Source organism: Neodiprion pinetum, chromosome 4, assembly GCF_021155775.2.
Source record: "Neodiprion pinetum isolate iyNeoPine1 chromosome 4, iyNeoPine1.2, whole genome shotgun sequence".
Classification (NCBI taxonomy): domain Eukaryota; kingdom Metazoa; phylum Arthropoda; class Insecta; order Hymenoptera; family Diprionidae; genus Neodiprion; species Neodiprion pinetum.
In genome coordinates, this window is record NC_060235.2 from 40156773 (window position 1) to 40172841 (window position 16069).

General features: G+C 38.2%; 1 protein-coding gene and 1 long non-coding RNA gene across 3 annotated transcripts in view; one reads left to right on the forward strand and one right to left on the reverse strand.

The window, feature by feature from the left end:
- Positions 1-16069, reverse strand: part of Eif4g (eukaryotic translation initiation factor 4 gamma) — a 65026-nt gene that overhangs the window by 35041 nt on the left and 13916 nt on the right. The window lies entirely within an intron of this gene.
- Positions 4325-11250, forward strand: LOC138190799 (uncharacterized). The gene is made up of 2 exons (XR_011176887.1): positions 4325-4386; positions 9515-11250. It is a non-coding gene; the product is annotated as an uncharacterized lncRNA (long non-coding RNA).

Here is a 16069-nt window from a genome sequence, read left to right on the forward strand (position 1 = left end):
GCTGACACAACGACGATCCGGGAACCCAGGCGCATGCCGCGTCGGCCGTTTCGACCCACGTTCGTGAAACCTTAGCCGATGTTCATGTGTGCGAGACAAGTTCGGAGAGTGAGAAGGAGAGGGAGATGGCAAGAGTTCGCGGAAGGCGCATGCGTCACCAAAACGAACCTCTCTCTCAACGGTCACGCACTGCAGCGATTCGCTAAACTTCGGATATTTTCGTCAAACTTCGTAAACGCTCGGTTTAATCTCGCGTTACGATTCGTCGCCGAGAAACATTTGTCAAGTGTTTCTACCCCCACTCTCTATCTCTATCTCTCTCTCTCTCTCTATCTCTCACTATCGTCAACGAGCCACGCCGACGCCGTGCACGCGTCGTACATTGTGTTGTATGCATGCGTGTACATACCTGCACCGCTATACTCTGTCCACGCTAACCAAGTTTGTCTAAGCTCACGCCGCCGACTGCCACCGTATGGTCGATGATAACGTACACGTTCGATTTTCAAAAAACTTCCAAGCTATTTTCAACGGTTAACGTTACCCTGTCAAATTGGTTTTTGTTGAGGAAATATTTTTTATGCTCTTTAGAATCACGCGTGAGCGATTTTTACAATATAAACCGAACGGCGGTAGAACAGAGATTTGAAATTAAAAGTTCAATTGCAGATTCCTGTTTTACCCAATGCCGCGAGGGATCTTTTTCGTCACCTTCTTTTTTCATTCCCGAGTCGCATGATGCGCTGTCAACTATTACAGCTATAATGAAATTCTTTTCATTCTACGTCAAGGCTTTTACCGCGGAGATTATTTGATTCCAGAAATAATTAACGATTATTACAGGTATATTGTGCCAGCTAAATATTATACATTCAATCCCGGTACACGTAATGGTATAGATTATTATTGTTTCAGACGATAAGAAAGGCTGTTTAAAATTTTACCAAAAAAAAAAAACTTCTAAGCAGTCTCATTTTTCAGTATCGGTTGGCATCCGACCTGTTGACCAACACTCCCAAAGCCGATGGGTTCTAAGTTTTCACGTAGCGTTTGCTGTTTGAGATTAGAGCAGATAAAACATAATATCCATGCTACAGGAGGTCGAGGGAGAAGCGAAACTAGCGAAATAGAATTTATTCTGGTACGGAGCCACCAAATACGTAATTTTATTTTTAGAATCGTTCAATATCTGCCGTATCATCGCATGTTATATATTTAGCTTAACGTAATTTAGGTTTAACAAGGAGATTGTGACCTAAATACATTTATATTGTTACTCGTTCCGGTGCCGCCGAACAAAACGCCACTTAATTAGTCTCTTCAGAGAATTATGCTACAATGGTGTATGCATATTTCACCATCATAGTGTAGTATAACACCAGAATAATAACAAGGATAATTTTCACCATTCCTTGCAGTAGAACGTAATGAATTCTAAAAAAGATGTCTGTATAATGCCAATGTGTAAAATTATCAGCATCCTTTTGAATCGAACAATTGTTGCTTATAATTCAACTAGGTCATCAAGAATTTGCACTCAAGCCTTCGAACAGACGCCCGATTGTCTCAAGATCGCACGATGAACGAACTCTCGTCATCAGCTGAGTTCTTTTTTTTTGTTCTGTTTATTTATTTACTTTTTTTTTGTTTTTTAAATTGCAAACCATCCAAAGGCATGGTGTAACATAGCGACTAAGAACCTTGTCATGTTTCTTTTCATGTCTTAAAATTTCGACTTCTACTCATCACCGAAGGCAATGTCATGCATAATCACAAGAATTGACATAACGTCGAGATTCACTAGATTTGCTATAAGCCAAAAACAATAACAAGATGTTATTATTCCGATAGGAAACTGACTGCCGACTTATTTACCAGAATCTTGAGGAATAAGAATTAGATAATAATAATAATAAGAAATGAATACAAAAAGAGACACGTTCAAACGTACGGGCAAAAGACACGGTCAATGAGCAAACAAAAAAAGGACCTCTGCTTGTCGAACTGAGTTCGTCAAAGAAGAAAAATATTTTGCGATCAGATTATACTCACGAATGGCTAAACTCCGGGAAATAATGCCGAACGACACTACGCGGGTGCTACAGCTTCGTCTTCGTGTTTCCCCGAAATCATGTTTAAGGTAAGTATCTGCCTGCAGTGCTACGCGTACGAATGCAAAGTACAACGAATCCGCACGTCAATCATTTTAATTCTTGTTTGTCACCCTGGAGTACAAACGAAGCCACGCCTTTTCTTCGTTAATTTAAAGTACCAAAATTTAAAAATATCGGATCCATGACGCCATCTGGCATTTTGATATTTTGTTCTATAACCTACATAGTGTCAAAAAGTAACCTTTTAAAAACTTCTGAAAAAAAAAGGTTCGAACGAACACATTTAATAGTACACTTTTCACATCGATTTTTGTTGCTGGGATACAAAACAACCCCTGCTGTGTATCAATTATGCGATTCTACACAAGTATTAATGATAACAACAATAATTCGTTATTAATCACAATTGTATTTGCAATAGAAGGGAGAAAGTACAGAGTACTTACGGGTTCGGCAGCGGTAGTACAAGCATCCTCACTTGCATGAGGGATAAGGGAAAATGCCGAAAACCTTGTTCAAGTATATCCGGACCCAGGTCCGAAGGACCGATCAGCAACCCGGCCCTAAACGACGTGACTCGTCTGCATTTTTGCAAGTTACCGTTAAGGACCTAATTGACAGGCCGGGTATTTGAATCCAAGTTCTCTCGATCCGCAGCCTCGAGTGCCAAGTACCTGAGCTACTACGTTCGGTATTATTCAAACAAGGGTTAGTCCGTCCGTCTCTTCTACACAAAAGATGATTGGTTTTACGCCTGATCCTAAATTTCCATCCCTGTACAAACTTTGTCGAAGAAACGGACATTTTCTATTCAAAGACGGTCGTTTAAGCCGGCTAGAATTTATTATACCTACAAGTTCATAAGCTGCTTTACAACCTTTCGTTACACGCGGGACACGACGGACACCGAACAGTGCAAATAGTCGTTGTTTCCACAGGGTGTCGTCCCGTTACGTCAATTTTACAATGAAATCGTAGGACCACGTATACGTATTATGACGTACCGTTGTCGTAGGTGTAGTACATCGACTCTAACGTAGTCAGGCAGGGTAGTAGTGGGTAGTTTTCAACAAGGTTCGCATATAGGTAGAGTAACCTAGTTTCGCCGGTGCACCAGGCCAGCCTGCAGTGGTGCTGTACCCAGATCGATATATGCACTTTCCGCACATACAGCAACGTAGACGGGTCGCCGTGACGCCCTCTCTCTCTCTCACCTAGTAGGACATGTACGGTGCTCGAGAGGGTTTGTTGACCCACATTTACCCTAACCCTCCGTCGAATAAAAAACTAAACTTATTCTTCAATCATATTCTCAAGGGGAGAGAGTAATATGGAAGAGGCGAGTAAAATGGATCCCCTGTATAATGGGATTTCAAAAAATGTCGATAACGCTTGAATCGTATCTTTAGGTCAAAGACAAAAGAAAGAAAAAAAAAAAAAAATAAAATTGGTCGAAAGTTATTCTTCAGTTTTAAGGGGCCTATTTTTCCCGCGAATTATACTGTAAAGTGTAACGCAATTGATTAGTCATCTCCATATGACCGTATACAACCAATAAAGTTTTGCGCAATTAATATAACATCATCGAGAACGTCTAACGAAATTATACAACCAATTTCACCGATTCAAAATATTTCTTTCTCTCTCCATTTCTCTGCGACAATATATATATATATATATATATTTATTGATACGCAGTTTTAAATCAGGTTTCATCAATCGCATTGGGACGATATATCGAAGAATGGAAAACCAGGAGACAATATACATATAAACTCAAATCGCGACGAGGCCTAAGCACGCAAAATATAGTATAGTATAATAATATGGTACCCTGATCTTGAATTCTAGGCAATGCGGCAGCTTTAAATAAAGTCTACAACGACACAGTGCGGTTATATAAATCTGTTTTGTTTTGTACAGTTTATCACATTCGCGGAAATTGTACAATCTTCGAAAATTGAGGTCATTTTCAGCATACGATATATATGCATATTATATATATACATATAGCAGGTGAAGAAGACGAAACTTTGGAGATAAATATACGTATCTAAATGCTTTTATGAAGCAACTCTAGGAAAACAGTCAGTTTCTTCTACTTTTCTTATTTCAAACTATAGAACGTAAACATAAACTCTACTTCTCGTGTGCTAAGCAGAAAGGAAAAAAAAAAGGTTGAAGAAATATACAATACACAAGGTTTAAAACCATCAGGTGCTTGACATGCAACGGTTATAAGACGCATTTGTATACGAAGCAATACTTAAAGGTCAGTTATTGCATGTATCTATATGTACTTTCGTGACAGACGATCATTATGTGTGTATGGTATATGTATACTGTATCTACGTGGATACAGAAGGTGTAGGTAAAAGAGCACCGGTTATGTTTAGTGGTAAGTAATTGCGAAGAGTTGTTATAGAGTTTGGAACTATACATTATGCAGGTATCTAATTCTTCTTCTCACAAGTCTCTTTACTTATAATGTATAATACAGCATACGATGCACTGTAGCCTTCACCGTCGCTGAGGAAAAATCCGTCAATTTTTTTTTTTTTTTTTAACTGTAATCGAATCGCAGTTGGTTATTCGATTTCGATACAAATACATGCGGCATATATAACATGTATCCATAATACAAAATGTAAATGCCCGAGTTATTCGAAAACAAGCAGGTGAAAAAATTAGCGAGAATCGTTACGCAGACGTCCTTTTCACTCTTCTCTGTTCTCTAACAATAAAACTAAATATTCATGAAGACCAATTCATACTAACATTATATACAGGCATCTGTTAAAGGTTCACGAAATTATTGTCGAAAACAAGTTGTTGTACAAGGGTCACTCACTCGTCCACTGTTTTAGCACAACAGCAGCACAAGCAGCAACAAGCACGACGCTTATTGTTAGCTCGTGTTCAATCAGATATTTCAATTCGTTGCGTACAATAATATTATGTACGTACGAATGATGCATGCCTCTATACATACACACACATATATGCATATATAATGACACGGTGCTATAGTAAAGGTGTGAGCGGTATAAAGGTCACATACCAATATAATATTATACCGTGCATAACGTGTAAAAGTTGTATTTATCGCCGTGTGGATGAAACATTCGGCCAGAACTCGATGTGTATGATTAAACGCAAATATAAGATAACTAAATGAAATATAAAAAAGCAAAGAAACTAAAAACATGCGTATATTAAAAGAATGAGAGAAAAAAAAAAGAAGGAATAAATGAATAGACAGAGAGACAGAAAGATATTGAAGTGTACTTAAATATAATACATATTGCACCTACGTATGCGTAAGTAATAACGCGACCGAGTTGGCTGCAATAAAAAGCAATGACCTTGGCGCCCATATTGTTGCGCGGGTAGATAAAGAGGAGGTTATAGACATATTACACATATACACAACACGGGTCGACGACACACCCACACCTCGCTTTAGGGTTAAACTCGCGCGAACAACGAGACGAAGCGCAGAAAGAGATGGAGACAAAACATATGTATGTATATATATATATATATATATATATATATATATATATATATGTATATAAAGAGAGAGAGAGAAGATGGCTAAAGTAAAACCGACGAGCGGAGTGCAAAGCATCTGGAGAGTTTTGGCGGTGAGGTGAAGCCAAGGAAACGGGGGGTGGATGGGCGCAGTCAGAAGAGGGTACGGGGGGGGGGGGGTGTCTAGCCGTCTAGATGGAGGGCAAAAACCGACGAGTTTTGGGGATGAGAAGAAGCGTCGGGTCGGTTCACCCAGGTCACCGGCATGATACTTGTCGTCGTCGCAGCAGTAGCAGCAACAACAGCGACGGCTATGTTACCGGGAGAACACGCCGCGTCAACCTTGCGTCAACCTTCGAACTAAACAACCCAGACGTTGACGCTCTGTTCCGTTCCGTTCCGTTTCGTCCGTTCCGTAATCAGTATCGCCAACTCGGCGGTATTAGATGGAGGTGAAGTTAGTTAGGTTATTGAAATGATTTACGTTTCGGAGAAAAATTGTTATTTCGTAATTACTGTATTGGCTGAAATGCAGTAAATTATAACAGTACAAAAAATATTCACATTTTGAAAATTTGACGTCTTCAAAGTCGCTATAGATTTGCTAAATAGTGACACCCCCCCCCCCCCCCCCCCTTCACTCTTCCGTCAGCAACGCTTCGTTACGTTAACGTTACAATCGTCAACCTAACGGTTTTGGAAGTTTTTCCCATGGGATGATTTATTTGTTTATCACTTAACAAGCGGGAAATCTGGTATTCTTAAGGTCGATTGGTATCTCCAAATAAAATATTCGGTAATTTAAATTATTGCGGTGTTGTCGGGGACAAATTTGGCAATTTTTTTGAAATTGTCTCGATTACATTACAGTGATAACAATCACGTGTGAATCATTACTTAAGACGCATGAATGTTGGCAGTGATTGAATTCGGCACTCGACAGAAAAACGAACGCATAGGAGTCTAGTGGTTTCTATACGCAAAATTTATGAAACTTTCTAGTGGGATGATGACATTCTGAGTTGGCAACACTGGTTCCGTTCCGTCCCGTTCCTCCTGCCTTGGTCAAAGTCCTCGAGTGCGCGAAAACATCGTTGCATTGTCATCCTGGCTAACAGGCGTTCTGACTCACAGAATTCTTCATTAAACACACGGTTTGTGCATGTGTGTAGCTGGTTCGGCACAATGATATGACTTTATGAGCTCGCTGCAACTCTGTTGCACTCACGAACACGCATGTAAGCAAGGTGGTCACTTTCGGTTTGTTCGTACCGTCGTCGACGATCCAAGCGGCCGTAGTAAACGCGAGATTTATTCAAATGAGAAGGCATAGTGACACACAATTCCTGACCTAAAACGAGTTAAAAATGACACAATTATATCTCTCAGGCAAATACCGGATCTGAACATAGTTTCGAGTTTAGGATGTGATCGGTAGTTTTGAGAACACCTCCTAAGGAGAGTCGATCTCAAGAAAAAGGCAAACCCGGCACCACCGTCCCAGGAGCAATGGGTCGATGTGCTCGGTTAACCAACATCCACTTCTCCTTTATCTGTTTTCAATTTCTTTGACTACACGTCCTTTTATATGAATAGTATATAAGATATCACGCAAACGAGTTATACACATGTAATATATCATACATGCTGTATACGCATACACAAGTTGTTCCAATCCCTGATAATGTATAACCGACGAATCATCCTGATCAATTATGACTTACAATGCTTTGTAACAAGTGATACGGGCATCTTAAATCGCGTGGACGAAAAGCAGACGTATCTCTCTAGGCCAGATTGATAATAACAGAATTATAACGGATACCGTAACATGGTGTCTGGATAATATCTCCGTTTCTCTATCAAGCTCCTATTAATAATCCAACGTGTCCGTATTGGTGGTATTATAGATTACTTTCTCTGAAACCGTATCGTGTAAATTCTCAGCGGTATCTCACCTGTGGCATGTATAACACAAAAAGGAACAAAAATCGAACCGATTCCTTTCTCTTTTAGATCGGGAGCATTTCACGCGAGAGATATTAAAGTAAATCGAGAGACGGCATCGCATCCGTCGCGCTACAACAACTCATATCACAAACGATATAACAAATGCGACAAAAGCTCAATTAATCCGGAAGAAACGTGATGCGGGAGTAGAGTACGAGGGTTTTAAGCTAATGTCAATCGGAGAAAGGCAGAAGCCGTAGCATCAGGTCGCACATGGGAACCTCGTGGCGAACGTAGTACTATAGAGGTTCAGTGCCATGCAGGGGTGGTACACAAGTTGGTTGTCCTCTGTGCTAAGCGGGTGGGCACGGCGCAAATGTTGGTGCCAAAGTCCTGTGCGTCTGGATGGGGCGAAGGCAACGGCCACCAACCAAGCAAAGGGGTCGATAATTCTCGGCTTTCCCGCCCGGGCAACGACCCGTTCGTTTTTCTCCTCCGGCGTCGTCAGCGGCGGCGGCGCTGTCCGTCCCCTGCGCAAACCAGCGTGGATGTGCAGCAGCATGGGATTGTAATGAGCCGCTGCCGAAGAGGGCGGGTGAATAGGTAGAGTACAAGGTAGATGGATAAATAGATATGGTTTATTTTATCCATGGCAATATTGGATATGCTTACAGGACATTTACATGGAATACATGCACCGTAAGCAAAAGGAAAAGAAAAGGTACAGGTACAAGGTACGGGGGTGAAGTAAGAAAAAGACGAAGGCCATCACCAGTGTTGAGATTCTATGACATCACTTTTCACGTTTCTCACCATCCAAGCATTGTCATTCGTTTGCAAAGTTTAGTCAACCAATCAGAATGCTTGGATGGTGGGAAATGTAAAAAGTGAAATTACATAATCTCAACCCTATCGCTGCGCTACGAGGGTCGTCGAAGCGTTTTATTCTCTTTTCCACCTCTCTCTCTCTCTCTCTCTCTCTCTCTCTCTCTCTCTCATTTCTACTGAGATAAAGAAACGAAGTTACTATAACACCACACCATACCATGATATTATCCTAAAGGTAATGTCCTATATATATATAGGTACTGATATCCTTCTGCAATAGTTGGCGTGCAATCGACGACGTTCCTTTCATCACCGGGGTTGTTGGGTACAGTTAGGTTATGTATATATACGTACGTATAGTGCGGGAATTTACCGAAGGAAATACACGTATGTACGTACGCGCGCGCGCGCGACTATTGCAGCATCTAGCGATCGTATCGCAAACTATCGACACTCGGAGAGTAATTTAATTTTTAATACCGATAGTGGCGGCGCATTACTCCCGTGACAAAAAGCTATATATGTAGGGCTAATTCTTATCTAACGAACGATAACTGAGCAGCAACTTGACTTGCCGCTCATCACATCTCACCCGATATAATCTCGCAGCAGAAAAGTTAACATTCGTTTATCGTCGATAATAGAATTTTTACCCTACATGTCATTTATGTAAAAAAAAGAAAACTTACGACTATACAATCAAATTCATCACAGCGACCAGTAACACGTACAACCCCATGTAGGTATATAGATATAAATATATGTAATGTTTTAAGGTATATATTCGGTGCGGTGTATTGAATAGGTATTTGTGAGAATGAACACTTAAGGGCAGTATTTCATTCGCTTTCACATTTCGTAAAATATAAGATTATTTCGAACTCATTGCTCCCATCTTTGAAACCATCTTTCTCCTTCCTTCCTCTCCTGCAATATCGTCGTTATCAATATTCCTGTTTTTTTTTTTTTTTTTTTTCCCCTTAAACTTGTTGTAGTTATTCTATTTATTCATTCAATATGTACTTATTTTTCCTGCCTCGCGCGTATGTTATAATAAGCTTTTGATCCGTTCTTCGTGGTGATTGCAGAGTCGTAGGAACGGTCGTAGTGGAAGTGGTAGCAGTAACACACGAGTCGTAACTAGAGCTAGCGCATGTCGTCTACAGTGTACACATTCGGAACGAGGCCAAGGCGGAAGTCGCTAATTCTACTGACCGATCTGATAACATCCGCTCTCTTTGTTCAACGATCACATGGTATATAAACCTGGATATATACGTGCTATACATGAATGCAAAATGCGCAGATGCATTCTCATTGTCAACTGCACACGCCGCCGCAGTGCTCGGAAAGTTATTCTTATAGATCGCACGATCCATCCTGCGCACACCTCTTAAGGTACGCATTTGCATGAAGGTGTGCATGTATTGCACATATATATCAGGGTGTTCCATATATGGGGGTGAAAAAAACAAATTCTAGATGGAGCGTGTCAAATCGGTTCCAAATGGTGAAAAAAAAAAAATCCCCTAATTTTTTCCACTTTACATTTTATTCCTCTAGTCCTCCTGTTTAAACGGGAAATTTCAAATTATTCAAAAATATGCTCATTCACTCTATTTGGTACTGAATTTTATTTCAAGGTTATTCGTAGGTAAAAAAAATCCATGTTCTGGAATATTCAGTGATATCAATCTTCTTTTCACTTAAAAATAAAAGATCATAAATTGGATATATCCATGAGAAACGTGTGCTGCATTAATTTAGTTTTTTTTTTCAAGATAACAAATGATCACGTTAAGTAAAAAAATAACCTCAATATTTGCATGTGGGTCCATTACAGTGCTGAATGCTAGGGTTTAATTTCAATTTTTTTTTTCATGTTATGTCTGATTGAGAAAACGATTTTTTTGTTTTTTTTTCACTGAAACGAAGATGAAACTGACCGAATATTCGAGATTATGGATTTTTTTTGCCTACGAATAACTTTGAAATAAAATTCAGTACGAAATATAGCGAATGGGGATATAATATTTTTAAATAATTTGAAACATCCCACTTAAACAGGAAGATCAGGGGAATGAAATAAAAATCTGAAAAAATTATGGAATTTTGTTCTTAACCATTTGTAAACGATTCAACAGGCTCCGTGTGAATTTTTTTTTAACCCCATCTAAAGACCACTCTAATACATATACACATACATGTATGCGTGCAGTTCGAATTAGAAGCGACTCGCGGTATTTAATTCCATTACGTAACGTGACTGTCATGATTTGGACATTTCATCACCGACATCTTAATATGCAATAATGAAAAAAATATATATATATATGATAGGGAAAGAAGACTGAACAGTGCAAAATGATACATTCGAAAAACAACCGTTGAAAATATATAACAAGATGAACAAAAAAAAAAAAAAAAAGTAAACATACAGTTCACCCTCAAAGAGACGTTTGGACATTGAACTTGCTGTACACGTGTAACGAATGGTGTGTGAACCGTATTATAACCGTTGTAAATAGTAAACACTAGGGAGGAAGAAGAAGCCAGAAAATAAAAACAGAATATGTATAGTGTAATGTTATTTGCAGAGACACGGTCGCCTCGCTTGTATGATATGCAACAGTGTTGAGAATCCGGTATTCGTGCAGAAATCTCTTATTTTGTATTTTTTTTGGCATTCTACTACTTAATTACATACTATACAACATATCTGTGTAATATACTTGTGGTAATCACATTCCGATGTTATACGTGTTTTAGAATGATAATAAAAAAAAAAAAAAAGTAATTTTAAACTTGCATATTAAAAGTGCAATTTTACACGAGGATGAAGTTAGTAACGGTCAACGTTACGATACATCAGGTGAAAAACTGTGGAAAACTGTGACGAAATGATTATTGCATATAATTTTATGACGCCTTCGAGGAGTTGGATTTGCAAAATATAAGTAAAATATAAATTTGTCATGGTTTTACCTAATTTCAGAAATTCCTAAAGGTGCGAAACAAGCATCGTTTGCAGTAAAAATTACTAACTTCATCCTTCACAAATTCCCCAAAAACGTGTCGTTACGCGAATGATGTAATGAAAATAATACAAATTATAGGCACATATTAGGTATACATATAGTAAGTAGCAGGTACAACGAACTCGTTGAAATCCGACACAACAAATCGCAATACGTTTTATATGAATAAGGCAACTGAAGTAGGCGTTAAAACGGCTCGTAACATTAGGTATTGATGCAAATTTAAAAGTTCACTGGTACGTTGTCGGACAGTTTTGCGCGTTTAAATTGTACGATACATGCTAATAAAATAGCGGATATACTCAGAAGGCAGAGCGGTGCAGAGGAGGAGACGAATGTATTACAGCAAGGTGGCATTCCTAACTGTATTCACGTACGTTTTTCCATCTCTCGTCGTCGTCGTTCGGATGCTTATTTTATACAGCCGCGGTGGTACATAACGATATAGCATGGAACGGCAAGGAGGTGGATTCTCTTTTTTATCCGACTCGAAAATCAATCAGCATAATATGATGGAATCAAATGGATGTTCTAAATGGATGATCATACCATTGCGTAAAAGCACAGGTACCAAATTCCCAGAATTCCCTAATTCGACATCGTTTAACATTTCCCAATGCAAGAATTCGACCCGAACAAAATTAAACCTCACAAATTTCATACAATGCCAAAGAAAATTATTATACATTTCAATTTCAAAGACTATACTTAACAATATGTTAAGAGGACAAAAAAGTTATTACGTAAACACTAAGATTTTTTTCTTGTTACCTATCTCCGTTTCGCATGCGCGTTGTTTCAACTTTAACGCCTCATCGGGCAAAGCCACCAATTATAAGTCTGATCCTTACAAGCTTTTTATTGTTGTATTTTCTTTTTTAGGGCGCAGGTGTAATAACTTGTACCTTACTACAGTAACGTATTTAGCCAGTCGATTCTATCACATATACATCGGGTATATTATATTACACGTATTTCTAAGCCAATAATAATATTATATAAACGCTAAAGAAATGGTGAAAAATACTCTTAAAAGACGATAACTTGACGTATACTGTAGACATGTATCCATCCGAAGAAAGCCTACGAACAAATATCGATTGTTGACTAATTTTTTTTGCGTATTCTAAAAGTATGAAAAAAAAAAAAATAAATAAAATGTGTTATCAAACTAACCGTTGTAATAAGCATGATTTCTTTTATCGCACAAGTTTTCTTTTTTTAATGACAAGAATGTGGTAACTAATAATAATTAGTACGCAATAGTTACATGGTTGGTAAAAATTCTGAAATAGCAACGTTGTTATTTTACCCGGTAACGACGCTACGGTTGGCACCGTAATAATTATAATATACTATATATTGCACTAGTGAACTGTGAGATAATATAAAAATACACGGCAATTTGAATAAAAATATTAATGTCTGCTCGGGCGTGCAGTAAGAGTAGACTTTCTACCAGGAACTAAGAGAGGAGAACAGAGAACCTGGTTCACCTGATAGAATGCCCACAGCTGGAAAACCACAAACCGACCAACCGACCGCCGAGTTCTCTGACAACTGCAGGTGCTAAAAATGTTGTCACGCATATCGCAACAACATTACGAATCACTTTACACAGCATCCTTCAGTGTCCGTAAGATAGATTATATAAAATAGCGTATACATAATTGATAGGATAACTAGGCTAAATGCATAGTTTTATTACTATCAGGGGTATACGAAGAAAGAAGTAGCTATGATAGGAGTAAAAGATGATGTAACGGCTCATCAACTTTGTCATTACGATTGATACTTTATCTATGGTATAGGTGATGATGCGAGAGTAACAATAATAATAATTCGTTTACAGACAGACTAAAAGTGTTTTAATTTGTAAATGAAATCTGTCTGAAACGATGTTTTCATGGAATTTCTGCGAAAAAAAGGAGGAAAAAAAAAACGCGAGGTTTATAAAAGTTTTTTTTCTCTTGCGAGATGTGACGAGGAAATTCATTCCGCAACTAATTACACGATACCTTATCGTTCGAGAAGATAAAGCCATTCAGTGACATAATGTTTAAACGTTTTTCATCCACAGCACACGTAATGCATGGGTGTATATAGCGATCATAGCATTGTTTCGTACATGACATGTCAGGTACGATGCAGCAAAATTCGCTTACGAAACGAAAAAATGGACCGTGGGAGCTTCCTGTTTTATATACAGATTCAGCAAATGGAATTTTACACTTTTAGCTTCATGATTCAGATACACGATTCACTATCGAGTTTGTGTGTTCGACAAGAAAAGATGAAAAAAATAATGGACGCTAAATACATGACAAATATACTTGCAGCTAACTTTGACTAGTTTTTAGATTCTGACACGTTATTCTAAAGATAAATCCGAAATGAAGGAATTCGACTAAACATGATACAATCGATAAATCCTACATTCATATTTCTTGATCGAATATTAACGCTTTTCTTACAGTGAACACACACACATTTCCCACAATATTCAAGCAATTTTATCATCGACAAGGAGAAGGAGAAAGATATAGTGTCGTTGAAAAACAGAGTTTGTTGAATTGATCGGTAAGACAGAGTTTGCTGAATTGATTGGTGAAACAGAGTTTGTTGAATTGATCGGTAAGACAGAGTTTGCTGAATTGATTGGTAAAACAGAGTTTGCTGAATTGATTGGTAAAACAGGTAAGAGGTATTGAAGATTCCTTCATTGTCAGCCTGGAGTACGAAACGTACATTGATCGCGAGAATTCTGTTCTACATTTGTGTGGTTGTAGGTTGCATAGATGCAGTTTCCTGCGCATTAGACAAAACGGGATCGCGAACCGATAATCATTCGATCAGGAGTGGAATCGTTAGAATAACGGTGTAGGTATGAAAAAGAAACCGACATTGAGGTAGTGGTAAGTCGTCGTTGTAGACGCAGGATGCGTGAGCAAGACGCAAGACGCGAGCCGCATTGCCGACAAGGCCGCGCAAGTGGAACAGCCCCAGATTCCGCTGCCCGCAGCCGTAATACTTGGCTTCGACATTCGCGGTAGCGCTCGTAAGGACCGTTGTTCGCTAACGGGTGTTTCGAAGAAAATAATCCACCGTTTGCACACTACCGCGTTCTAAAAATTGAGCCACCACCGCATAAGGTATAATACAACTGGTCAAGGGATCATCGTAGTGTAATGGGTCGAGAAAAAGCTGATTTTCGCGATTTTTTTTTTTATTCAAACGCTAATCAGTCTCATGTTTTTTCTTATGCAGTAAATCAAAGCACTTATGTAGAACGGAAAATGATTTTTTGAACGATGATTCTTTTTTTTTTTTTACATTTCTTTTTTTAAGGGTTTTCTCGAAACGTGGCTTTTCAAAACGGTCGACACTCTCAAGGGAAGAGTTTTGAAGCTATCTGTCTCAAATTTGGAAACAACATTCTTCGAGAAATTTTTTTATCTTGATATCGGAGCTTTTTTTAATTGTTGAAAGAACGTAAATTCGAAAAATTGGTGATTTCGAAAAGTTATCGACGGAGCCAGGAATCGAACCTGGCGTCTAGAGATGCTCGACCGGAGCCTTGGAGCTTCGGAGCTTGATACGAAGTCATTTTCAACCTTATAAAATAAATAAATAAAGAATTGTTTAAAAATTTATTTTCTGTTCTTTACAAGCGCTTTGATTTGAGACATAAAAAAAATCAGACTGATTATATCGTGGTAACGCAGAATAAAAAAAAACCATGGTATTTAAAGTTTCTTAAATATTAATTAATAAAACCTGACAAAACCTCGAGTTGTTTTGACTTTAGCTTATTATACATTATTCGAATTTGTTCATTGCCGATTAAATTCTATTAAATTAAAAAGCACGAACGTTATTGTTGGAACATACGGTATCTACGGCCCATTAATTCTTAAACATATCACCCGTCGGAAATCTTTTTTAAATTATACCGGCAATGCCTTGCAGCTTAGTTGTTGCCGTGCGGTGCTGTTATAAACTCGAGTATCCTAAGGCAACCCCCCCCTATATCCTTCGATAAATCGATCATGAGTTATAGGAGCATATACCGAGACAATGTCTTGAAACTTGAAAATCAACCTCTTGTGTTCTGAACCACGAATAAAATTTTTATTTCATTAAAAACGAACAACCGATAGAATTTTAACCAATTATTTTTTCTTCCTTATACCCTTCATTACTCCGGCATTGTTATGCTATTATTCGCAACTATTATTATGTTCTGTATTGTATTAATATCAGATAAGTGGTTAAATTGCAACTTTCTAGGCGAAAGCCAACTCCGTCCGTTAACTTTGTCAGTTCAAGACAAGTTTTCAAGATTATGAAAAGAACGACAAACTCGGCGACTTTGTGAATTATTCGTTCACCGGGTAAATGATTGCAAAAAGAAAAAAAATAATCAAAAAAGAAATAATGGAAAACCGTATAGAAATTTGCTGTGTATTATTATGCCCCGTACATATAATACAATACATAGTTACGTTTACAATGTAAGAATAAAAAACGAACAAAAGAACGAAACTGTTATAATAAATATAACATAACAACAACAACAACAATAATATCGTATAAGGTAAAGCG